Source organism: Anomaloglossus baeobatrachus, chromosome 2, assembly GCF_048569485.1.
Source record: "Anomaloglossus baeobatrachus isolate aAnoBae1 chromosome 2, aAnoBae1.hap1, whole genome shotgun sequence".
Classification (NCBI taxonomy): domain Eukaryota; kingdom Metazoa; phylum Chordata; class Amphibia; order Anura; family Aromobatidae; genus Anomaloglossus; species Anomaloglossus baeobatrachus.
In genome coordinates, this window is record NC_134354.1 from 495,211,078 (window position 1) to 495,236,638 (window position 25,561).

A 25,561-nucleotide genomic window follows, 5' to 3' on the forward strand; every position below is an offset into this window, starting at 1 on the left:
GGAGTCATACATAGAAGGATGGGGAACATTTATAACAAGATGGGGACATATTTACCAGGATGGGAACATTTATATCAGGATGGGCCTAGGATGAGTGACATATATACCAGGATTGGAGACTTATATACCAGGAGAGGGACATATATCTCAGGATGAGGATCATATATACCAAGATGGGGGACATATATACTAAGGATGATAGTCATGTATACCAGGATGCGGAACATATATACCAGAATGGGGCCTAGTATGGGAGACATATATATCAGGATTGGGAACATTTATACGAGCATGGGGAACATAGATACCAGGATGGAGAAAATACTTACCAGGCAGTATCCCAGGATGGGGGATGTTAGTACAGGATGAGGGACTTTACTACATAATGAAGAGGTAGGGGGACCACTTATATGTCCATAAGATTTAGAACGCTTCAAAGGCCCATAAATTTGACCAATATGGGGGGCCCATGCCCAGGCCCAAACTTGGACTCTAGTTACTCCACTGACCCAGATCTATTCCTGAAAAGCTCTTGTTTAGAGATGAGCGAACCTGTTCAATAAAGGTTTGCCAATTTCAAATTTGGTGCCAGCCTTAAGGCCCTGTCACACACAGAGATAAATCTGAGGCAGATCTGTGGTTGCAGTGAAATTGTGGACAATCAGTGCCAGGTTTGTGGCTGTGCACAAATGGAACAATATGTCCATGATTTCACTGCAACCAGAGATCTGCCAAAAATGTATCTCTGTGTGTGACAGGGCCTTTAGCCTGTTCAGCTTGGGCTCAGTAACATGAGCCCTTTCCCCAAAAGTTGGCAATGTTCAGTTTTGTTCGATAACATCGCATTTTCCAAAAATGCTTTTCTAATAACATGTTATTCTTTTAGATAGTATTGTGGTGCTGTATAACTAAGGGCTGTAGATATATTTAATGATGAGTGGAAGGAGTAGGGACTCGGAAGAAGCCAGAGGCGCCCAGCACTTTTTTTTTCTAAACTTTATTTGCGGATGTTCCTGCAGCCAATCACGGCACAGCAAACATCCACAAGGTTCTGACACAAGGGCTTGTGTCATTAGGTGCCTAAGTCACATGTCTCTCTGCACATAAAATGAGGACATGAACAGTCTGCACCATTTTGTGAATGTTAAACATTACGGAAGGTGCTGCCGCTGGTGCTTCTAGACAGTTTGCTTAGCTAGGGGTTTAATGATAGGTAGGTGAGATAAACAGGAAAATGATAGTGTAGAATAGAGATTTGCAGTGTAAAGCCTGCTTTACATGTTACGATTCTGCATACGATATCGTATCCGATCGTAACCGCCCCCATCGTATGTGCGGCACGTTCAATTTTGTTGAATGTGCCGCACAAACAATTAACCCCCGTCACATGTACTTACCCGTCCATACGACCTTGATGTGGGTGGCGAACGTCCACTTCCTGGAGTGGGAGGGACGTTTAGCGTCACATCGACGTCACGCGGCAGTTGGCCAATAGAAGCAGAGGGGCGTAGATGAGCAGGACGTAAACATCCCGCCCACCTCCTTCCTTTCGCATTGCCGGCGGGAGCCGCAGGATGCAGGTAAGATCTGTTCATTGTTCCCGTGGTGTCACACACTGCAATGTGTGCTACCCCGGGTACGATGAACAACCTGACGTTCAATTTATGAGGAATGAACGACGTGCGTGCGATGAACGTTTTACCATTCTTTCGTAATCGCATGTAGCTGTTACATGCTACAATGTACTTTACGATGCCGGATGTGCGTCACTTACGACGTGACCCCCCCTACACATCGTAAGATATATTGTAGTGTGTAAAGCGGGATTTAGGAAAGGTTTGTGCCACAAATCGGCACTTCATGCTAGAAATAGGGATTGCTACTTGAGAGTGCCAGCTAAAGAGTTGCCAGTGAACAATCTAAATAGGTATTGCTACATTTTACTGCCTGCTTCAAATTAGCCAGTGAACCACATTTCTAGGTACTGTTAGTAGTGCCTCCTGTAAATTTGCTAGTGAAATAGATAAATAGCTCTTAGCACTTTTCAGTGCCTGCTCCAAATTAAGCAGTAAACCAAATTTTTAGGTATTGCTACTTATTACTGCCTTCTCCAAATTAGCCACTGAACCACATTTCTAGTTTTTGTTAGTTAGTGGTGCCTACTATACATTTGATAGTAAACTAGCTAAATAGGTCTTGGCACTTTTCAGTGCCTGCTCCAGATTAAGCAGTGAACCACATTTCTAGTTATTGTACTTTTTAGTGCCTTCACAATATTGCCATCTGAGGCAAGAAAAAAAGTATTTATCTTTTGTGTCAGGTGTCTGACAGGTGGGGGCATAGAATTGCAAAACATCTGTTTGAAAGGGGAAAGATACATCAACTATGAGTAAATCTTGCCGAGGTTGCGATAGAAGGGTGAATAGGCGGGGTGTTCGAGGTGTACATGTGGGACATTCTAATGGTAGTCAAAGCTCTAGTGAGAAAACACCAACTCATCCTATTCCAAGAGGAATGAAAACAACTTCTGTTACTGGACAGCCTACACCACTAGATTTCTTTGGCAGCCGCATATAGCTTCAACTTCGAAACAAAGGTGATAAAAAACATGTGGTAGAGTGAATGGCAAGAACTGCATCTAGTGGCCTCTCATCTTCTTCCTGTACCTCAATATCACAAACAGTTAATTTCTCAGAGGTACCACCCAAATTACACTTGTTTCCCCCCTATATCACAAATCTCAAACCGGCAAAATGACTGTGTGGAACCACACACGGGCGAGTCTGCAGAGCTGTTCACACAATCTATCCCATAGGCATTGAAGGTCAGCTCCAAGGATTTGCAGGCTCAAATGGAGGAAAGCATCTGCATTTATGCCCAAAATATTTGTCAGTTGGATCCTGGCCCAGACGAAGTAGGGTCTAAGCAGGATCCAGACTCTTGTCAACTAACGTTAACCCTCGGGGGTCGAGGTGATAATGATTTGACTCACTACCTACATACACGTACTGTCCTGGGATGTCAGGTCAGGAAGAGGAGGAGCATGACGATGAAGTTCTAGATCCACTTGGTGTGAAACCAGAGGCACGCAGCTGAGTGGCTCAGCAGATGATGAGGAATAGGAGGAGGAGGAAGACAAGGATGTTACATTGGTGATTCCCACACAAACACATAGTGATGCAACCATGAGAAGCACTGCATCCTCAGCCACAACTCTGGCTGTGGCCAGCAGCAGTCGCAGGTCTGCAGTTCACAGGAAGGGTTACCAAGCTTGGGTCTTTTTTGAGACTGCAAAGGATGACCTAACTTTCTTTATCTGCCAACATTGTAAACAATGACTCAGTAGAGGCAAAAATTCTAATAATTTGACTACTACTGTGGGAATCTTACTGCGCTAAAATGCAGACTACCGAAATTACCCAAATACTGGCTGTCAAATCAACTGCGCCTGCCACTTCTTCTTCCTCTTGCATCACCACTAAAACTATTCTTACAAAGGTCTCCGACTGCAGAACCTCCACTTGTTTACCTGCTACAGTCGGGGTGAATGAGAGCCTGTCCGCTGTTACGGAAATGACCATGCTTGGTGTTTTTGACCCATGTGAGATACCAAGCACACTACATGTGTCTCACTCCAGCATTACATCTCTGGTTACACCTCCCTCACAGTCCACCATTCAGTCATATACACCTTACACCACCCTCTCTTGGCACAGGTGCCAGCCCTCGGTCAGGCAGTTTTGGTCACATAAAATATCATTTCCTCCCACACATGCTAAAGGTAAGAGCATAAACTTCACCATATCTATACCGTTGGCCATGGAAATACTGCCTTTCTGCTGGTGGATACAGTCGATTTCTGAAACCTCATCGCCATTGCAGTCCCCTAGTACCAGTTGCCCAGTCGCCATTACTTCTCTAGTAAATCTGTGCCTGCACTACACCATCATGTCGCAGACAACATTACTTTTTCCTTGAAAAACTCTGTGTCTCCCAAGGGTTCATTTCACCACTGACACCTGGACGAGCAAGCATGGTCAGGGCTGTTAAATCTGGCTGACTGGGCACTAGGTTACTCTGGTAGCTGCTGGGACAGGTGTAGAAGGGGCTACTTACCAAGTCTTGAAATCGTGAAGGCTTCTGAGATAAACATCTCGCTTTAATGCTTCCCCCACTGTTTCTGCTTACTCCACCTCTTCTAAGGCCACCACCCAAGCCCTCAACCTCTCCCTTAATGTAACACATTTTTAAAGAGTGCAGAGAGAATCCACCACATCTGTACAGCTCAGCTAGGGATCAACGCAATCAGGTAGTGTTGAAATTAATATGCATTGGTGAAGCAAGTCACACAGCTGCAGAGTTGTGGACTGCTATATGGGCCAAATTTGATAACTGTCTGTCTCCACTGAACTTGGAGCCAGGGTAGGCCATGTGCAAAATGGTGCACAAACCTGTTGGCGGTCCTATGCCTGGGTTACATCACACATGGGCCTTGCATGGCTCAAATACTGAACCTAGTTGTACAGAAATTTCTAGCCCTGGCCTGGATGTGCTGCTGCAAAAAGCATGGTCACTGTGTAATCACTTCCGCTATTCGCACCCCGAGGATAATTGACATACAATGCTACAAAGGTTATTCGGCCTGCCAGCTAACCGGTTGGTATGCTATGTGCCGACATGGTGGAATTCCAGTCTGCACATGTTGCAGCGACTGTGACAGCAGCAGCAGGCCCTGATGCACTATACCATGAGGCATAGCCTGGGACTACACAGTGCGGATGTGGAGAAAATCACGATTGCAGAGTAGGCACAGATGAAGGACTTCTGCACCCTCTTGCACACTTTTGAAATGGCTACAAAGATGGCTAGCGCTGATCATGCCATAATTAGCATCACTATTCTGCTCATCTACATGTTGTAGCACACTTTGAATAGTCTGTGGGAGGAGGTGTGGGTCCTGGAGGAAGCAGAGGATGATGAGGAAGGGATACCATTTCCTGTAAGTTCAAAAAGATAAGGCACTTCTACCGAATTTCTAGTTACCAGGGTGCTCAGGTAGGTTTCCAAACCATATGCAGTAGTAATTTATACAAGGCACTCCCGAATTCAGTAAAATATGATGATTTTTTTCATTATTTCCTACTCAGTACAGTCAAGTCAGAAGTTGCGGCCCAAACATGGCCTTCATCAGTAACTGAAATAAATTAACAAAATATCCAAAATTACATCAAAAGAATAAAAAATTATAAAAATAATAGAAAACAGCAAGTACAGAAAATTTATACAAAACAGATTAGATATCTGTATTAATAGTACCAGATGATATAGATAGAGTAGACCAATAAAATGAATGATATATCATAAGTGAATACAGTGCTGTATAGCAAAATTTTTGGTTCCTAAAGGAAGACCAGAGGGGTGTATAGAGAAATAAAAGCAATAAAATTGGGAAAAATACCCATGAAAAATTACTGTGAAAAATAACGTGAAAAATACCTGGATAATAGTGATTATAGTGAGGCAATTATTCTTCAGTATGAGGTTGTGTTCTGCGGAACAACAACCACTATCGGTCGTCCAGGACGTTACTCACCATTAGTGCTGAAGTGGCCCATTTTAACTGGCAACATAGTTCTTAACTGTGGAATATGAAGGACATTGATCCCCCAATGTCTGTGACATACCACCATGAATATCCTTCGTGGACTTTCCTTGCAGAAACAAGAATTTTATCACTACTGTGCTCTCAGTTGCTATGAATATCGATTGGACTCTGCCATTTTGATAGTATGAGTCCAGATTGAGCTTCCTGTTTAGTCGTGTGTGATTCTAGATGTTTAATAGTATAAAACAACAAGATAACATGTTATTAATTATAAATTGCTATTATTAAATTTACAGGAGTACAATGAGCAGAGTGTGAATTAAAAAATAAAATTAAATCATCACCAGGGGATGGGTAAAAAATATAAGCATATAATAGAAGTATACTTTGGTGGACAAAAAGAGATAATGACCTTTTATTCCATTCTATGACAGCTGAGGCCCAATAACTTGCCATTCCAGTCAACTTATCCCTAATCATTTTATTGCCATATCTTGCTATTTTATTTTCAATCAGATAACCTCTTTATGGTAAAGGTAAGACTCATTTTATATTAAGGCCTCATGCACTTAGCACAGCTGTGTACACTAAGACTCTCTGGCAGTACAAAGAAATTGACAAAAATATGTCTTGTAAGTGACTTACAACCTGCAAGATAGAGAGTATGTAAGGAGGTGGACAGGCTGCCATATTGCCCCCTGAAGACACCAATCATATTGATGAAATGTGAATTGTGATGTGCTATTTTTAAATCGGTTTGCTGGACATAGATTAAAATAGAGTTAATGTTTGCATAATGTTGTACATTGCCATGTGAAATGTATAGTTTCTGTATAATGTATGTTGTAATAGTTATGTATTTAGATGTAGCAGTGTTGATAATGTAATTTATGTACATTAGGCAAAGGTATAAAGCATAAAATGTTGGTAAGGTATTGCAATGTTGCATAGAACTGGGTGAAAGGTTAAGTCTACCAAGCAACAGACTGCAGGGTCAAAGACTATTAACAGTTGGGTTTAGTCCCCAGTGAGAGAGGCTAGAGTGCATGTGCATAGATACTGTGTTTTTTCCAGTTAGTATGTAGTAAAGACCTTCACAGAGAAAACCTTTGGGTTTGTGTGTTCTGCACAAAGGAGAAAGATCAGGGAAGAACGTTTAGTGGTGACAGAGATCAGCACACAGGCAAGTGGGTGAAGCCTATTAGAGAGATACTTGGTAGGGAAGTGAGTCAAGTGTTGACTAGTCGTGGGGGACCTTATGAAGGAAAATTATCTGCCAAACTGTGGACACAAGAAGAGGGTAGCGGCTGTAGGAGCGGTCCTTGTCAGGGATCACAGTTAGTAGTCTGGTGCAACATAACACATTGATCTGTGTAGCCCTGTACCAGGATGATGGAAGTTTACCTAATCTGTTCAGCTTGTATATCATCCACAAGTAAAGTGCCGTCGCCTCTAATCATGATGAACGTGCCTCTGTTTAATACAAAAGTGTACTTGAAATACAATGTCTGCAGCCCTGTTTTTATTGTATACTAAAGAAAACTATTTTTACCAATTTGTTTGAATTCTTCAACCTGGAGACAAAGATGTTGGATACCGGACAGAGAATGGCAGACCCGAACATGAAATTGTCAATGATAGTAACAACTCCACATAGACACTCAGTTTCCTCAATTTTCTGTAGTGTGTCTATGTCTCTCTGCTATACCACAGGTTTTAACTGTATTGATTTCCTAAGGATGCTCATTCTGTTAGGAGAAGTGATGAGCGAGTATGCTCATTACTCGATTGAGCACTGGGGTGCTTGGATACACTCATGTTTAAAAATGTTTCCCATTGACTTCCATTATACTTGGTACTCAAGTTGAGCCCAAGCACCCTGATGCCCGAATGAGTAATGAACAATGGCAAGCACGCAGGCTCATCTCTAGTTAGGAGTAATGTTCACCCAGGGATCCAAATGGGTCCAATTAAGTGGGCCACAGGAGACAGCCCCCTGCTTCCTCAGTAGCTTTACTTCTTATTCACTATGATGACTTAATTTGAAAGGAAGTCCAATAGTCTTAATCCAATTCTGTTTTGTTTAATAAGGACATTAAGAAAGTTTGTTAAAGATACAATATACCAGAGATGCATACCCTATGGCTAGGAGACTCATGTGGCCTTCAGCGTCTGTGTGGCCCTCAACTATATGGTGACAGTTATAATTGGCAGGGTCTGTTGGCTGCTCATATCTATTCTACATGTTGGGGAATAGGAGTGCTAGGTCACTACGTAGGCATGGGTAACTATTAATGGTGTACTCTGTGGCTATGTCTGTCACCATGTCATCATCCGGTTAAGGAGTACAGTAAGTAAATAAGTGGCCATGCTTGAGTGCTTCCATAATCATTGTTGTTTATGTTTATGGGAGTAGAGAAACACTTGAATGTGTCAGCATCTTACTTAAACTACAATGGAGTAAGGCAAATCCACGATCTTACTTTCTTGATTGAGCGTTAGAGAAGAGGACCTCTAACCTCTTGATTTGTGGGAGTCCTACAAATGAAATCAGTACCTTATTGAAATTTATGTTGTGCTGTTTGATCTTTCATTTTCTCCCCCAAACAAAAATAGGTTGTGGGACTCTGATATATGGAGGGGTATTGATATATAGTTGACCTAGCCGAGAAAAAAGTAAATGTTTTCGAAGTATTACAATTTTATTCAACATAATAACCTTTCAATTCTATATATTTAATACAATGATTGAAAAGTAAATCAAATTTATAAAAATTGTTATCCTGTTTGCAAACTATGACTTCACAGCATTGTATAGCCCTCTTGTGACATTTTGGATGACCTCTCCTAAACTGAATGGACGTCTAGCTAAAATATTGGGTAATCTACCGAACAGTTCAGAGGACAAACTGTGACATTACATTCTATCCTAGTCTTGTAAATACATTAAAGTGTTGCAGCTTTTAGGAATCAGGTACGACCAGTTTTTCTTTTTTATCCTACAGGGAATCAGAAATGCAAGGTGACATCCCATTATTTCAGTGTATCACTCACTCAAATATCTATTATTTATACATGAAGAACTTTATTCATCTCCTGGCTTACATTGACCTATTTAATAATGTTATAGCTATCCCTAAATATGAACATTGTAAAACAGTATTTAGTTATGAATACATTCATCAGTTGCATCCCATTTAAAAATAGGCTCATCCAGAAAATGCTGAAGCTTGGATACCTGCCACAAGCCATGTTAACCTTATATCCAGTATACCGTAGATAGCTGCTGGCAAACAATTCGGAATTATTAACTCAGATTTCTGATTGACAAGTGGGTCAAACACATAAAATTGCACCGTGACTTTAGCCACAAGACTACTCAAGTGTGACTTTTGCCTCGAGCAGATCTGAAAGGTTTCAAAATGGGTAACCATACAAATACACCAGTAATAGCACAGCCGCGTAGAGGAAGATATGCATAGTTGGAAGCTAAAGCTTTGGTTAAAATAGTTAAAGCTCCCATTTAAGACTATTATTGGCATACAGAAAATATACTGACTATACTATAAAATGCCTTGAAAAAAATATTTAATGAACTTAGATTACTTTTGTATTTGTTTACAATCCATTACCATATTAGGACTAATATACTAATAGAGGTCATATGGGACCATACACATTCTATACACATATTTTTCTTCTATGCATCACTATGTTCTGTTCTCCACTATAGAACAAAATGTGTCTTTGAAAAAATATTTCTGTAACTTGGTATTCATAAGAACATGCCACCATGCCAGCATGGTTTTTTTGGGAATGGTGCTTTGAGTGTAAGTTTACTGGTCCCTGTCTCATACTCAACTGCCACCGTCTTCATATTTTCCTAGTGTCGCTTTGGTCAACCTGTGATTTCTGACTTGCTGGCAGCTCCATAGTTTTTGTTTGCCGGAGGAGCACACAAGAGGTCACAACTAAATGCAACTCTATGAGAACCTTGTTTTGTCTCTCAAAGACTTGCATTGAGAGCTTGGTACGCTTAAGAACATGCCACCACGCCAGCATGATTTTTTTGGGAATGGTGCTTTTGAGTGTAAGTTTCCTGCTCCCTATCTTATACTTAACTGCCCCATCTTCATATTTTCCTAGTGTCACTTTGGTCAATCTGTGATTTCTGACTTGCCAACAGCGCCATAGTTTTTGTTTGCCGGAGCACGCCAGAGATCACAACTAAATGCAACTCTGCGAGAACCTTGTTCTGGCTCTCATGAACTTGTATTGAGAGCTTGTGACGTAACTTCTGACTTCCGACCAGTCAGTAGTTACGGGCACAAGATGGTTCTGCCTGAAAGGCTAGATGCTGAATAAAGGTGAAGCCATTGTAGGGTGAGCATAAGACTGGGGCCAGGGACTTAGATATAAATCACCACTTTAGCGCTTAAAAATAACCCACTGGAGGGGTGATTAAAGTAATACATGCAAGAACTGTTCAGATTGTAATGGATTTTTTAATTTTCCTTCTGCCATGAGTATGTGCCAATTTATTAGAGTATGTACCTGGAATGTTTTCAATGGGGAATAGTCAGAAATCCTACAGTATGCCTGTGTAAATTACCTTTTATTTTCCAAATTTTAGCATTTTTAGCTTTGAGAAACATAGTCAAAAAACATAATACACTACTATTATATACTGTACATAAAAAAACTTGCCATGTGTGAATTTAGCAACATTTTTAATTTCACAAAACTGTTGTTTAATGTTTACCATATGAACAGTTATAAATATATATAATAGGTTAAGGGTTGCATATAAAATAGTTTTTGGGATTATTTTTTATAACTATCACATATGTAAACATTCAGTTATATTAATTTTTCATTTACAATTAAATATTGAGATGAATATTAAAAAAAAGCAATTGCACCTCTCCAGGTAGACGGTAATTAGAGCTTTGTTTTCAAAGGAGTTTTGTTTAACTTTGCTTTATAATATTTTAGTTACTGTCCGTCTGATTATCACAACAGGTACAAACATGACTGCAACTGTTGACCACCAGAACAGCGTGTTAGGGGGAGTTACCCCCTTAAAAAGTAAGTAACTTCATGTTTTATTATTATATTGATTAGATACCCGTTATATATTCCTTTTTCTGATATCCTCAATCAGATTGTAAGCACACACGGTGAGTAAACCGCAGCAGAGTAAAAAGCGCTAAAAAATTGCATTCCACTCTGACCAATGTTACTCTATGAACAATTTTTTTTCTCAGCTCTAATTAGACCAAGAAAACAATCACAGCATGCTGCGGGTACAATCCAATTAGTTTTCTCTCGTACCCATACAAGTCAATGGGGCGAGAGAAACATCACACTGCACTCGGTACACCGGTGTAACACGAGTGCAGTGTGAGAATCGCATCGGCTGACAGTGGAGAGAGGGAGATAAATCCCTCCTTCTGCTCCGAAGCACCTGCCCTCTCCTCCACAGCTGTGCTGTGATCGCAGGACACTCGCATAACACTTGGCTTACATTCCAGCAGAGCGAGAGCCGAGTGTTATGCAATCAACTCACAATAAAGCCCCTGTGCCCTGTGTCCCCAGTCTTACGTTAGTTCTGAAGGGTAAATTTCCCATTGTGTCCATACAAAAATTGCCTTGGATCACGAAAGGGTTAAATAGGCAATACTGTATGCAAATTATCATAGCAGCCAATAATGCTCTTCATTACGCAGGATATTATTTATTAAAAAAAAGCCCAAAAATAACCAATGACTTTCTAATAAGTTCAGTTCTTGAAATGTGCATTAGAGTGTGCGAACATTAGCGTGTATAAAATTGATCAGATTCTCAGCCCGAAAAGTTGGTGAGTGCGTTTTTTTTTCTAGGCAAGAAAAAAAACATACTCTTGCATGACATAGGAATGCTAGGTGAGAAAAAAATGTATGACACTTGCCTACTTTTTTGGATGAGAATATCTGCGACTTTATACACGCTAACCTGAGCGCACCCTAATAATAAATAACAATTTGTACATATTATAACATGTCAGTAATTCTTATCTTACAAAACTATCATTTTAATATTATTATGATGCTTGTGGTTAATGTTATTGTTACTATACTGCTATTTTCAGCTTGTTTTGATTTGTTGGTATAAGCCGTATATGTATATTTCAATGTGGCATAATATTTCCACTTGCACTAGTTTCCTGGCATGAAAATGTTTATTGCACTCATTAGCTAAGAGGATGTCGGCACTAGTCCAATGAACACAGATCTGCCTTCTGATTTCAGCCATTAAATTGCAATGGGATTCACAGGCTTAACATTGTGGGTGTGAGAATAATAAAATGCAACACCATCTTTATCCCTGTTACCATGGATGCAGTTAAAGGTCATAGAGACAGCTGCTAACTAGTTGCCTTTTAGCTGTTTCCTCTCCTATGCGTTATTTTATGCACATTATTTTCTTTGGTTTTACCATTAGAAACCATAGTACAAGTTCTTTTTGTCCCCCCCCTTTTTATATTATTGATTGTTCAATACCAGGAATTATTTTTGCATCTAAATATTCTTAGTACTGATTTTGGAGTTAGTGATACAATTCTGTACAGTGCGCAGCTACTTCACTTCCTCACTTAAAATTTCTAATGGATTCAGGCATTGATGCATTTACCCTGAAGTACATCAGTTTCTTATATGCCTTTTAGAAGAAAGTCTGTGCTGCATGAGGTGTCCTGGTAATTACCACTGATCTGCTGTATTTCTTTACACTTCGAACCAACCACCTCTTCAGAGAAAGATTGTTCTAGAAATTCTTCTTACTAGGAATAACTCTGACAAGGCTGGGAAGGAAACCTTACAACAACGAGTCCAGCCATTAACAGTAAAACAAAGACCATATCTTCCCATATGCTGTGTTAGAATAAAAGATACTGTATTTTTTGTTTTATGAGACACACCAGATTATAAAATGCACCCCAAATTTAGAGATAAAAAGGTTGCAAAAATGGGGTCTGTCTTACACTCAGGTGGTGTGGGAGGGGGCGGCGACAGCGGTGGTGGAGCAAGGTCACAGGAGGCAGGGGCAGGGCTGTAGTAGGGTATTGCTGCAGGTGCTGCGGTGAGGGCTGTGCGGGCAACGGGTGCAGTGCTGTGTGGAGCAGGGAGTTGTGGCGGGTGTCCCAGATGCTCTGTTGGTGGTGCGGGCTTCAAAGAAATGGCACCCAAAGTCAGCGCATGAGCAGATTGAGCTCTTAGCTCAATGACAAGCTGAGATCTCATTTGCACACATGCCACCTCGGGGTACCATTTTACTTAAGTCCACTACTGGGAGATCAAGGGGCCGGAGGCAACCTGAGTGAACAGATGAGATCTTGGGCTAAAAAATCCACCTGCACATGCGCCGACTCAGGGACTCATTTTTGCAAGCCTGCGCTGCCCTGCTCCACATAGCCAGCATCGACCCCACCGCAGCCAGCACAGCCCCCACTGCAGCCAGCATAGCCAGCACAGCAGCCAGCACAACTCTCATCGCAGCCAGCAGCGAAGCCAACTCAGTGCCCCGCAGCCAACATAGTGCCCATTCTCCACCTTCCGGTAAGCTACATTCGGATTATAAGATGCACCCCTCATTTTCCTCCCAAATTTTTGGAATGCTTTCTATTCTCTATATTTTTGTGGATTTATATTATGGAGCCTTAGAAGTCTTTGCTCTAACAACTAAATACTTTGCTAGTGTCTTCCTATATTTAGATAGATTAGAGCTTGAAGTCACCAAAGAGTAACCCAAAAACAAATATTGAAAAGAACTTTAACCATGCTCTTCCTTAAGTTGGAGTCACACTTGCGTATGACTTACACGAGTGCAGTGAGAAAATCTCGCATTGCACTGAGCTCCATTTAAAACAATTCTTTAGCTCAGATCTGCGAGTTTTTACTCAGCCCTAAACGAACTGAGGAAAAAATTGCAGCATGCTGCAATTATATGTGAGAACCATTGCACTCGCACCCATACAAGTCTATTAGTGAGAGAAAAACATCAGACTGCGCTCGGATGTCATTCAAGTGCAGTACGATATATGCACAGGGTGACAATGGAGGAGATGGGGGGGAGATTAACCCCTCCCTCTCTTCCGCATCGCCTGCCCTTTCCTCCGCAGCTGTGAACCCAATCGCAACATTGGGTCCCAGTCGCATGACACTTGGATCACACTCGCAGCAGAGCCTGAGCCGAGGATCATTAGCATACTGCATCCATTGCTTTCGCATCAGAAGCGATACGCAAATGTGACCCCAGCCACAATCCTTCAGGCTGCCCACCAAATAGAATCCTATTCACCATCATGAGGTTTTACATCCTCTAATAGTTAAATTAGTCTATTTTAATTGTCTGTAACTTCCACCTATCTCTTAAATAGCAAAGCTGTGACGGGTTACAAAATTCTGAGCCCGATATGATACCTTTTAGCCATTTTTTATTTAAATACATATTTAAACACATATTTCAATTAGGTAAACTTATAATTGAATGCCCCTGCAAAAGTCTACACAGGTCCTACAAACAAAGTTCGAGGAGTTTTAGTCCCTCCCCTCCTAAAGTCATGTCCCCCTTTGTTTAGTCTTCTGGGGGTGTCTAGAGTTCCTCTTTATAAGGGCTGGCACCTGGAAATGACATGAATGAGTGAGCGTAAAACCAAACAAACGTTAACATGATGCACCTAAAGTTTGATTGAAGTGATACTATATGGGCTAGGCTTTTTTTATACGTACAATCATTTATCTTTTAATGTACTGTTTGGGTTTCCATTAACTTTTATGCTGTTTATTTTTTTATTTATCATAACATCTCTGTAAACGTCCAAGAATCTGCTACCTTTGATGCCAAATTACATTTTGGCAATAGAAATAGAAAAAAGCCAAAGCTTTGTGGGCTAAAATATTCCTATGTACATAAATAAGATCAGACTGTTGAATCAAATTATTTTTGGAGGAACTGCTGCCTCTCTTCAGGGCAGGATGTGTATGTACTGAGGTTATGACCAGGAGGCATATATCCAATGCCAGTAGACTGACTTCCTCTAGATCATCATGTGAGGCTATAGGTTCGTAAGTCTACGTTCAACCTTAAAAACCATGAAACTTTTGGTGCTACTTCTTTTTTTTCACATACTTGGGTATATGCATGGATAGAGAAAAAGAGAGAAGGAGGAAGGCATTGAGACATTTTCTCAGGGAATTAACTGATGGCATTTGCATCTCCTCGGCTAATGCACATAAACTATAGTCTTAGGGGTACTTTACACGCTGCAACATCGCTGCCGATATATCGTCGAGGTCATGGCGTTAGTGACGCATATCCGGCACCGTTACCGACATCGCAGCGTGTAAAAGAAATGAGCGACAATCAACGAGCGCAAAACGTGAAAAATTGTTGCTCGTTGACACGTCGTTCATTTCCATAATATCGGTGCTGCTGCCGGTACGATGTTGTTTGTCGTTCCAGTGGCAGGACACATCACTATGTGTGACGTCGTTGGAATGACAAACATTTCCTTACCTGCGTCCACCGGAAAAGGAGGAAGGAAGGAGGTGCGTGGGATGTTCTGGCTGCTCATCTCCTCCCCTCCTTTTCTATTGGGCAGTGGTTCAGTGACGCTGCTGTGATGTCGCTGTGACGCTGAACGAACCGCCCCCTTAGAAAGGAGGCGGTTCGCCGGTCACAGCGACGTCGCAGAGCAGGTATGTGCGTGTGACGCGCCATAGTGATAATGTTCACTATGGCAGCGATCACCACATATCGTACGTACGACGGGGGCAGGTGCTATCACACGCGACATTGCTAGCCGATGCTAGTGTGACGCCCTGGGCAAGCCAGGGGTCACAGGTCATCACACCACCACACCCTACACCCCAGTTAGGAACATCAAAGCTAACCCAAAATCCTTGTTGCCTTCCTCCAGGGGCTGATGTTCACACCAGGGGGTGGGCCAGGCGGTTGGCTCCGCCCACCGAGGAGTACACAGCTCTGGAGGCGGGAAGAACCAGGCAGATTAGCCCAGGCAGGGCTCGAATGAAGTTTAGCCCAGGCAGGGCTTGAGTGAGGAGTAAACAAGTAGAACAGTGAAGGAAGTGAAGTGGTAGAGGAGCAAAGGAGAAAACTGGAGTAAAGGAGTAAAAGTGACAGTAAGAAAGCCTGAAGCTGGTCCGGGTGTGTGCCCCGGACTGAGACAGCAAGGTCAGCAGATGGCAGTGATTGTCCGCAGGGGTGACTGCTCGGAGGTTCCTGGAAGGACCGCGGACGGGTGGTGACCCGGCGGTCTGGAGCAGTGTACAAGGAACAGTCAGCACCAGGGCAGGGGCCTCTCAGACCCCGGCAAGGCTAGGAGTCGCCATAATTTGCCAAATCCGTCAGTAAAGGGGACGTCTGTCTCCCAACAACCAAGTCCCGATTGAAGGCAACAGTCCAACCAGTAAAGTAGAGACACCGCCACCGCCAGGGCACCAGTTTCTAAGGGCCAGCGCCTGCGGGCAAAGAATAGAGCTCCTCCGGTCCAGCTTGAAGCCGGGGAGCGGGTTACCGGTGGGAACCCATCGAGACCATCAACAACATCAGGTGCAGGAAAAGGGACATCACCGTCACCTACTGGGGAAAGCAAGTGCAGCCGTCCATGGGAACCGTCTTTCCAGCCGTGTGTTTTACCGAGAACTGTGTCAACGTCTCAGGCTGAGTGAGTACCACAGTGCCGCAAGGCACAGCGCTGCCCCCGCGTCCCTGCGCCCACCAAGCCCTGCATCTCCCACCTCATCACTGGGCCCCGGGATCACCAACCCCTACCCATGGAGGGGCAACACAACAACTTGCTGCTTCACACCATCACTCCCGGGATCCCCACACCGAGCAACGGTGGTGCTAATAAATCACCACAACCGTGGGTGGCGTCACGGACAATAGACTATATCCCAAAACCCAATCCCCTTTCACTCACGGGCGAGGAGTGCCGCTCGAGACCCCCGGGATCCGGCCCACCGCTCGAGCCACCACTGAGCAGCAGCAGCCGGACCCGAGCAGAGGGGTGAGCGCAGTGCTGACACCCTCCTCCCCGCCCGCGACAACTTGGCGTCACGAACAGGATCTTACCGCTCTGCCGTTGGGTAGAGGTGCGCCTTGTAACCGCCGGAGGTATCCGGCTGAAAAATTTCAGAAGCCGCCATCTTTGGCGCGAAAAGTTCCCGCTCGAGCGTCTTCTCGAGTAGTGGAGGCGCGAAGGCCAAAACTCCGCCCCAAGAGAGGAGGGGCCGAAAAGAGCTAAGGGGGACGCGATGGCGGCTGGCTGCATGTAGCAACGCAGCTAAAAAAGACGGGGACACGAATGGAGAAATGGCAGCGTCCTCAAATTGGAGTGCGGGAATCCCCGCAACCGGAGCACCCCAGCTCTGGAGGAAACGAGGGGGAGTAGCCTTTGAAGACTGCGGCCCGGGTGAGCTCCCCGCCGGGACCGCTGAGTGGCTGGAGCGGGAGTTGGGTCGGTTCTGCTTGAAGGTGAGGGCACAGAGCTTGCAGCAGTTGATGGATTGGAAGGCAGAGATGCGAAGGATGGTTGCTGTAGTGGGGGCCCGTGAGCAAGGGGCCGCTACAGCCGTGTCGCGTCGCGATCAGTCCACCCAAACCCCAGAACCGGCCCTGATTGAGTGGGAGACGGACATCAGCACCGCGGCTGGAGGTCCGGAGAGAATGTCGTTGATGGAGGAAGAGGTCCCCAGTATGCCGCCTCCGCCGCCATTCCTAACGGCTGTCAGTGGTTCGGGGTTGAACTGCCAGTGGGAGGAAAATCCCATGTACCGCTCGGCCCCGGAGTGGGCCGACCCCCTGCGGTGGTAGCCGCCTCAAGGGCAGCGGATGCCCGCTGCAGCAGTCCCCGTTAGGACCACCACTGAGTTTATGTTTGAAAAGTTTGTTAAAAAAGTTGCAAATGATAAGTGAAATGGAACCGAAAAATGATCTGATTTGACCGTGATTGAAAGGAAACCGGCCGTTGCCGGCACCGTTGTCCCCGTGGGGACCGTCTAAAAAGTTTGCATGAGGAACTGCTCATGGACAAGCCCGTGAACTTGCAGGGCAACCACAAACGTTAAGTGGCCTGTAAATAAGTTGTTTGCCGTTACCATTTCCACACTTGCCGCCTCCGGAGAGGCAGGTTGGAGGGAGGGCCCGCAGTAGAGCCGGCTGGGGCCCAGCCACCACAGGGACCGGTGGCTACCCTCTGGAGGGGAAGGACAGATCCCGCTCGGGTAACTTGTGCTGGACTGTGGGTCAAGGGGTGCTGCCTGGGTTTTAGGGGCAGCATCAGGGCCAGGTTGCTTGGGTGGGAGAGAGCGGAAACCGTAACCGTGAACTGTTTTGCAACGTTTAAGTAAAGTGCCTCCCGTTATGGGAAGAAGTATTAAAAATGTAAATATGTTACCGTTTACCTTTTATGCCTTTACAGAAAATAAAACCGGTGTTGGACGGGCAGCCCGCGGACGGTCTGCATTTTGCTAAGGGGGAATGTGACGCCCTGGGCAAGCCAGGGGTCACAGGTCATCACACCACCACACCCTACACCCCAGTTAGGAACATCAAAGCTAACCCAAAATCCTTGTTGCCTTCCTCCAGGGGCTGATGTTCACACCAAGGGGTGGGCCAGGCGGTTGGCTCCGCCCACCAAGGAGTACACAGCTCTGTAGGCGGGAAGAACCAGGCAGATTAGCCCAGGCAGGGCTCGAGTGAAGTTTAGCCCAGGCAGGGCTTGAGTGATGAGTAAACAAGTAGAACAGTGAAGGAAGTGAAGTGGTAGAGGAGCAAAGGAGAAAACTGGAGTAAAGGAGTAAAAGTGACAGTAAGAAAGCCTGAAGCTGGTCCGGGTGTGTGCCCCGGACTGAGACAGCAAGGTCAGCAGACGGCGGTGATTGTCCGCAGGGGTGACTGCTCGGAGGTTCCTGGAAGGACCGCGGACGGGTGGTGACCCGGCGGTCTGGAGCAGTGTACAAGGAACAGTCAGCACCAGGGCAGGGGCCTCTCAGACCCCGGCAAGGCTAGGAGTCGCCATAATTTGCCAAATCCGTCAGTGAAGGGGACGTCTGTCTCCCAACAACCAAGTCCCGATTGAAGGCAACAGTCCAACCAGTAAAGTAGAGACACCGCCACCGCCAGGGCACCAGTTTCTAAGGGCCAGTGCCTGCGGACAAAGAATAGAGCTCCTCCGGTCCAGCTTGAAGCCGGGGAGCGGGTTACCGGTGGGAACCCATCGAGACCATCAACAACATCAGGTGCAGGAAAAGGGACATCACCGTCACCTACTGGGGAAAGCAAGTGCAGCCGTCCGTGGGAACCGTCTTTCCAGCCGTGTGTTTTACCGAGAACTGTGTCAACGTCTCAGGCTGAGTGAGTACCATAGTGCCGCAAGGCACAGCGCTGCCCCCGCGTCCCTGCGCCCACCAAGCCCTGCATCTCCCACCTCATCACTGGGCCCCGGGATCACCAACCCCTACCAACGGAGGGGCAACACAACAACTTGCTGCTTCACACCATCACTCCCGGGATCCCCACACCGAGCAGCGGTGGTGCTAATAAATCACCACAACCGTGGGTGGCGTCACGGACAATAGACTATATCCCAAAACCCAATCCCCTTTCACTCACGGGCGAGGAGTGCCGCTCGAGACCCCCGGGATCCGGCCCACCGCTCGAGCCACCACTGAGCAGCAGCAGCCGGACCCGAGCAGAGGGGTGAGCGCAGTGCTGACACCCTCCTCCCCGCCCGCGACACTAGCGATGTCGCAGTGTGTAAAGCACCCCTTAATCATACTTTTTCATTGAAACTGGCTACAGCTGTATTTTCCTCTTTAGGCAAATAAACAAAGTAAATACATCAAAATTACAAAATAAATCAGAGGCTATGTAGCCACTAACTATGCATCACAGTTCCCCAGCAGGTGTAACTCCTACCATCTGCCACTTAAAAAACACACATTTATTCATACCAGGACATTTAGCTAACACAGGCTGACAATGCCATCTTCCTGGGCTTGGAGCCTTTTTGAGGAACACACTCTAACAAGCCTGTTTAACAATCAGATGAATGGACCATCTAGATGAAGTGAGAGTCCACTTGTTTCACTTCACTATATCATCTATTTGTGGTTTTAAACCCATCCCAAAAAGTGAAATCTCCCTACTGGCTACAGACATTCATTTGTTGCATGAAATATTACATTTTCAGACACAAATATGACAGTGTAGGAATGTATACTACTACTGCAACTTCCCTGTCAACCAAGTTAATAAAGGTCTGGGATACACCAAAATGTTTTCTTTTCTTGTAATTAGATTGAATACATGTAGAATCAAGTTTGTTAATTTTCTTCAATAAATTCTAAATTGGAAGCATCAACCCTCTCGGTGTGCCATGTATATTAGTTTTGAGATATGACTGGATTAAAGGGGCTTTCCCACATGGGAGACAAACATTGGTTTGTTTTGTCATACCATTGATTGCAGAATGTGCAGTAAAACACATGTGAAATACAGCAAATAGACAATTCATTTGATTTTGTCTACGCTACTGGTTTATGTAAAATTGGAAAAAAAAATCAAAAATCAATTTTAATAATAAAATTCAGATTTTAATAGATGTGTGTATTTCAAATTTGTTCTGACACGATTCTTCTGTGCAGAGCATCTTGCACATTAGGAGATGATCTGCTGTGTTGTCCTAAGCTACTGAGCTTGCAGGTTGTTTGACAGTCCAGGATTCCATGCTGCTTCTGGGAGGTGATGATTATATAGGTAATCCATCTTCCTGGTGATTGCTCTGCTTCTTTGCTGAGCATGATCTCCCAGAACACTGCCAGTTGTACATTCTGGTTCTGCAGGTGTGCTGTTGGCCTTTGTTTCTGCATGTGTTTTGATCTTTGTTTCTTGACCCCGGATCATTGTTTGACTCCTCTCTGCCTGCTCCATGTTTCTGTCATGATCTCCTGGCTTTTGATCTGGGACTGTTACCTGGCCCCATCTCAGTTTTCTCCCTGAATCTATTACGTGCCCTCCTAGAATTCTAACCCCTGGATTGTGACCTGACTGCCCTTCTGTGTACTCCCTGTCTCCATACGTGTCCTTCTGTTACCAGACCCCGGTTTGCCTGACTGCTCTTCCATCTGTACTATACGTAAGTAGGGACTTGTATTACGTGTTCATTTTTAATATAGGCCCAAATTATTAGTATTTACATCAGTCATAAAACACTATGTAAAGTCAGTACATTTTTGCGCAATGAGAAGTTGTGCCAAAATGTTGCATTTTTTTGTGCTTTTATGCTAGTTTAGGGCAGTGCCACCAAAATAGGCAGAGTTAGTAAACAGCCAAGACGCATGGTACTTGGCTATGCTTACCTATCAAAATAATCAAAAATTATGACTTCTTTTATTCCAGAAATAGTGACCCAGTCCAAACCACTGATAAGATACACCAAATTCAATAAGTAGCATGCCTCTGAATGAATTTGGTGCATATAATTCCTACAAGCGCCTCATCAAGATTGTAGTACAAAATAATACAGTTGTAAAAAAATTGAAGCAGTAGTTTTTATTAAAAAAAGACTTCATTTTCTTTTCAGAATTGGTTTTTGTTTTTTTGTTTGTTTTTTTTAATCTCAGACCTTTAGGTTAATTTCAAGCATAAATTGGCTTTTTAAACAGTTTAAAAAATGCAACAAAGGCCCTCTTCACATGTGCGTATAAAATATATAGGCTAAAGACACACGTCAAATAAAATGTAGCGAGTGGAATGTGATAAAAAAAATTGCATTCTACCCAGACCAATTTTACTATATTTTTTTTACTGTATTTTTTTTTTCTCAGCCCTAATTGGACAGAGAAAACAATCGCAACATGCTGCGGGTGGAATCCGATCCATTTTTCACAAGGCTATGGATGCGAGAGAAACATTACACTGCACTTGCCTGTCACCGGAGTGCAGTGCGATATATGCGTCAGCTGACAATGAAGGCGATGGGGAGATTAATCCCTCCATCTCCTCCGCAGCGCCCGCCCTGTCCTCCATGGTTGTGCTCCGATCGCAGGTTCGCATCACAGTCGCTACACTTGGCTTACACTCCATCAGAGCGTGTGCCGAGTGTCATGCTATGCACTCGCAATAGTGTTCTTGTGGTCCCGGCCATACATGAAAAATTGGTATTGGTGTCATCAGTGTCTTACAGCCGTGTGTCATCCTTATTTATGGATAAAGAAATAAAGTTTACCAAGCTTCTCCTATACTTTCAATGTTAAACATGTACAGCACAGGGATGCCATTTGGGTCCTGTATGTGCTTTCACAGACCCATAGACTTGTACTGGCCATTGTCATCTGTAGTGGTGGAAAAAAATGGACATGTCTACTTGTGATTTACATGGACTTGTGGTCCCTGTAAAAACTCAGACATGTCAGCAGCTCCATAGGTTATAATGGGTAAGTGTAGGATATGTGAAAAATATGGAAATAACATACTGGAAACGCTAACATGTGAAAGAGGCCTTATTATATACTGATACCAAGCTCCCATTACCAATTCTTGATGCCCTCCATAATTTAAATGTAAAAATCTACAGTGTTCAGGGCAGATTACAAAGGAGACCGGGTTTGTACTAATACATGTCATGGAAATCCAGCATGTCCTCTCCCAATTCCGGCAAAGACATGAACATATTTTGGCTGCTGCATAACAAATATTAAAGGTGAACTAAACCTATTAATTTGGAAACTGAAGAAATTTAATGAATAATTGCAATGTTAAATGCTTTTTTTTCTCCCTCACCAGAGGTTTTTTTTTTTGTTTCTTTTTTTTTAGAAAAGCCACTTGCATTTAATGGCTGCATGGTTACATTTTACAGGCATTTATGTAGTTTATATTTGCAAATGCCACTGGGTAGAAGTTTATTGTGTTCTATTTTGTTTGTTTATGATCTTTAAATGTATTAACCTCTTTTGGCTTAAATCAAAAGATTTTTTTTTCATATCCCAGGCTCTTCTCTAAGCATATATTTATGTAACTTGTCATTCCATAAAAATAAATGAAATCTTAAGCAAGCCAAATGTTTCTACACAGTGGATGTTTTAGTGAGTTGGCTGAAAGCCAAATAATTCTTTTTGATTTCAAAGAAATTTGAAAGCTTTTCATTTTTAGAAAGTTTACAAATCTAATAGTCATAAAACAGGCTAAGCTCTCATTCAGCATAAAACTTATTCTTTGCCTCAATAAAAGATGAAAGATTCAATTCCGGCATCTTCTGGATTTTAAATTATGTTTAGTAACAGTGGCAGCGTTTAAAAATACATGCAAAACCTTGCACTTGTTATATATTAGTGTACATGCACTGGGGAGACAATTGAAACCCGAGAGGGCTATTCGACTTAGTATGGTATTACCGTGTGCTGATCTTAAACATGGGCTTTGCCTTCAAAATAAGTGTGTATTTTTTTTTTGTTTTGCTGAATTTATCTTCCATAATGTTAAGTATACATATAGTTTGAAAAAGTACATCACACAATGTGAAAAAATGCAATAAGTTAGCCTAAGAATGTGTGTTTAACCCCTTTATCCCCGGCCAATCTTCCGTTTCTCATTTTTTTTTCTTTTTTTTTTGCTCCCCTCCTTCCGAGAGTCGTAATTTTTTTATTTTTCCATCAATGTTTCCATATGAGAGCTTGTTTTATGTAGGATGAGTTGTATTTTTAAATAATAGCATAAGCTTTACCATATAGTTTACTGGAAAACTGCAAAAAAATTCCAAGTACGGAAAAATTGCATAAAAGTGCATGATGGTTTTAAGATATTTTATTCACAGTGTTTACTATATAGTAAAACTGATGTGTTGGTATGTTTCCTCAGGTTGGTACGAGTTCATACATACCAAACATGTATAGGTTTACTTTATCTAAGGGGTTAAAAAATCAGAAGTTTGTCCAAAAAAAGTGGCGGACTTTTTGCAACATTTTCCGCAACCAATAGCATTATCATTTCTCCAGATCTATGGCTCTGTGATTGCTTATTTTTTGCATCTTAAGCGGCCATTTTTAATGGTACTGTTTGTGCAGATGCTATGTTTTGATCGACTGTTATTGCATTTTATGCAAAATTTGTGGTCACCTAAAAGCGTAATTTTGGCATTTGAAATTTTTTTTACTGCTACGCCATTTACCAATTAGATTAATTGATTTTATATTTTGATAGATCAGGCAATTCTGAAAGCAGCGATACCAAATGTGTGCAAATTTTTTTTTTTCAACCCTTTAGTTTTCAGTGAGGCGAATGGGGAGTGATTTGAACTTTTAGGCTTTTTATTTTTCTTTAATTTATTATTAATTTTACAGTTTATTTAGTGACGAAAGAAAGTTTAATTTATTTGGGTCTGATAGGAAACATTATGTTCATCGACAAACTGGGAAAAACTGAACCAAAATTATGTTGAGAAGTCGTGAAAGGTGGTGGACAAAGTGTCATGGTTTGGGGAATGTTTTCTGCAGCAGGAGTTGGACCCCTCATACAGCTACATGGCAGAGTGAATGCAAGTGTGTATTAGAACCTTCTTCAACAACACGTGGTTCCTTATTTGCATTCATCACTCAATCAGCCAGCAATTTTCATGTAGGACAATGCCCCCTGTCACACAGCAAAACGGGTAAAGCAGTTCCTTGAAACAGAAAACACAAACAATGAAATGGCCTGCCCAGAGTTCTAACCTAAACTCAATAACTCTGGAAAATCCTTGGTGACAAAAGTTATGGCCAAGAAACCCACAACAATCAAAGAACTGTGACAGACACTGGAAGAAGAGTGGACCAAAATCACACCAGAGCAGTTCGAGAGATTAGTGATTTCCTGTGGCAGCAGATTGAGGGGCACTGCAGCCAAATTTGAGATGCTGCCCCCTGACTGCTGGCCCCCTATGCTGTTTTAGGAGGTCCCCCCCTGAAAAGACACTGTTCAGCTGCCCCCGCCTCTTGTGGTATGACTGGCTCTTGCCCCGCCTCCTGGATATATGTCACCGCGCTGCCCAGCTTCCGGTCTCTCTGTTCCAGGACTCGGACCTGTTGGGCAGCCGGTGGAGTGTACCTGCCCCGGGAGGCGGTAAAAGAGGTATCAGCAGGGAGGGAAGCATTCTGCCCACGGCGCTTTAGCTGTGAGCGGCTCCCTCCCTGCTGAGGCACAAGTGACATGTGCCAGCGAGCGGCGTTCTGGGGGAACTACCCGCCCGCCGGTCCGCTTCTGCTCGCCGTCAGTAACAACCCCTCCCATCAGCAGAGAGGGAAGTGTCCTGCTCATGACGCTGTTAGTTGTGAGCAGCTCCCTCCCTGCTGAGGCTCAAGCTAGGTGTGCCGGCAAGCGGTGTTGTGAGGGAACTACCCGCCCGCAAGTCGCTAAGTTTGAAAAAGAGCACTTCACGCTCTTTGCCTATGGCGCTGCCCACCTGCCGCCCTGCCACCACCAGCACGGGGGGGCGGGGGGAGTACAGGTGCAGGCTGTGGTCCGGCGCGGTCCCTCACACAGCGCAGGTGGAAGCGCTGCAGCGGTGGATCCGCCGGCCTTGCTGGAGTAACAAACCCCATGCCGCTGCCCCCTTTGCCGCCCTATCACTGCCACTCTGTCACTGCCAGCACAGGGGAGCAGGGAGATTGCGGGGGCAGGCTGTGGGTCGGCGCAGCCTCTGATGCAGTGCAGCTTGGAGGTGCTGCAGCGGTGAATATGCTGACCGGCAGAAGTCAGCAGAAACCCCCCATCCCCTATTGATATCCCCCAGAATGCTAAAAAAAAAAATGGGTGCTAGTCATGAAGGAGCCAGGGGCCACCTGGGAATCCCGGCAAGTGGGGGGAATTAAGGGGTATGGTAAGGCATCACTTCAACTCTGCAGGTCGGGGGGAGAG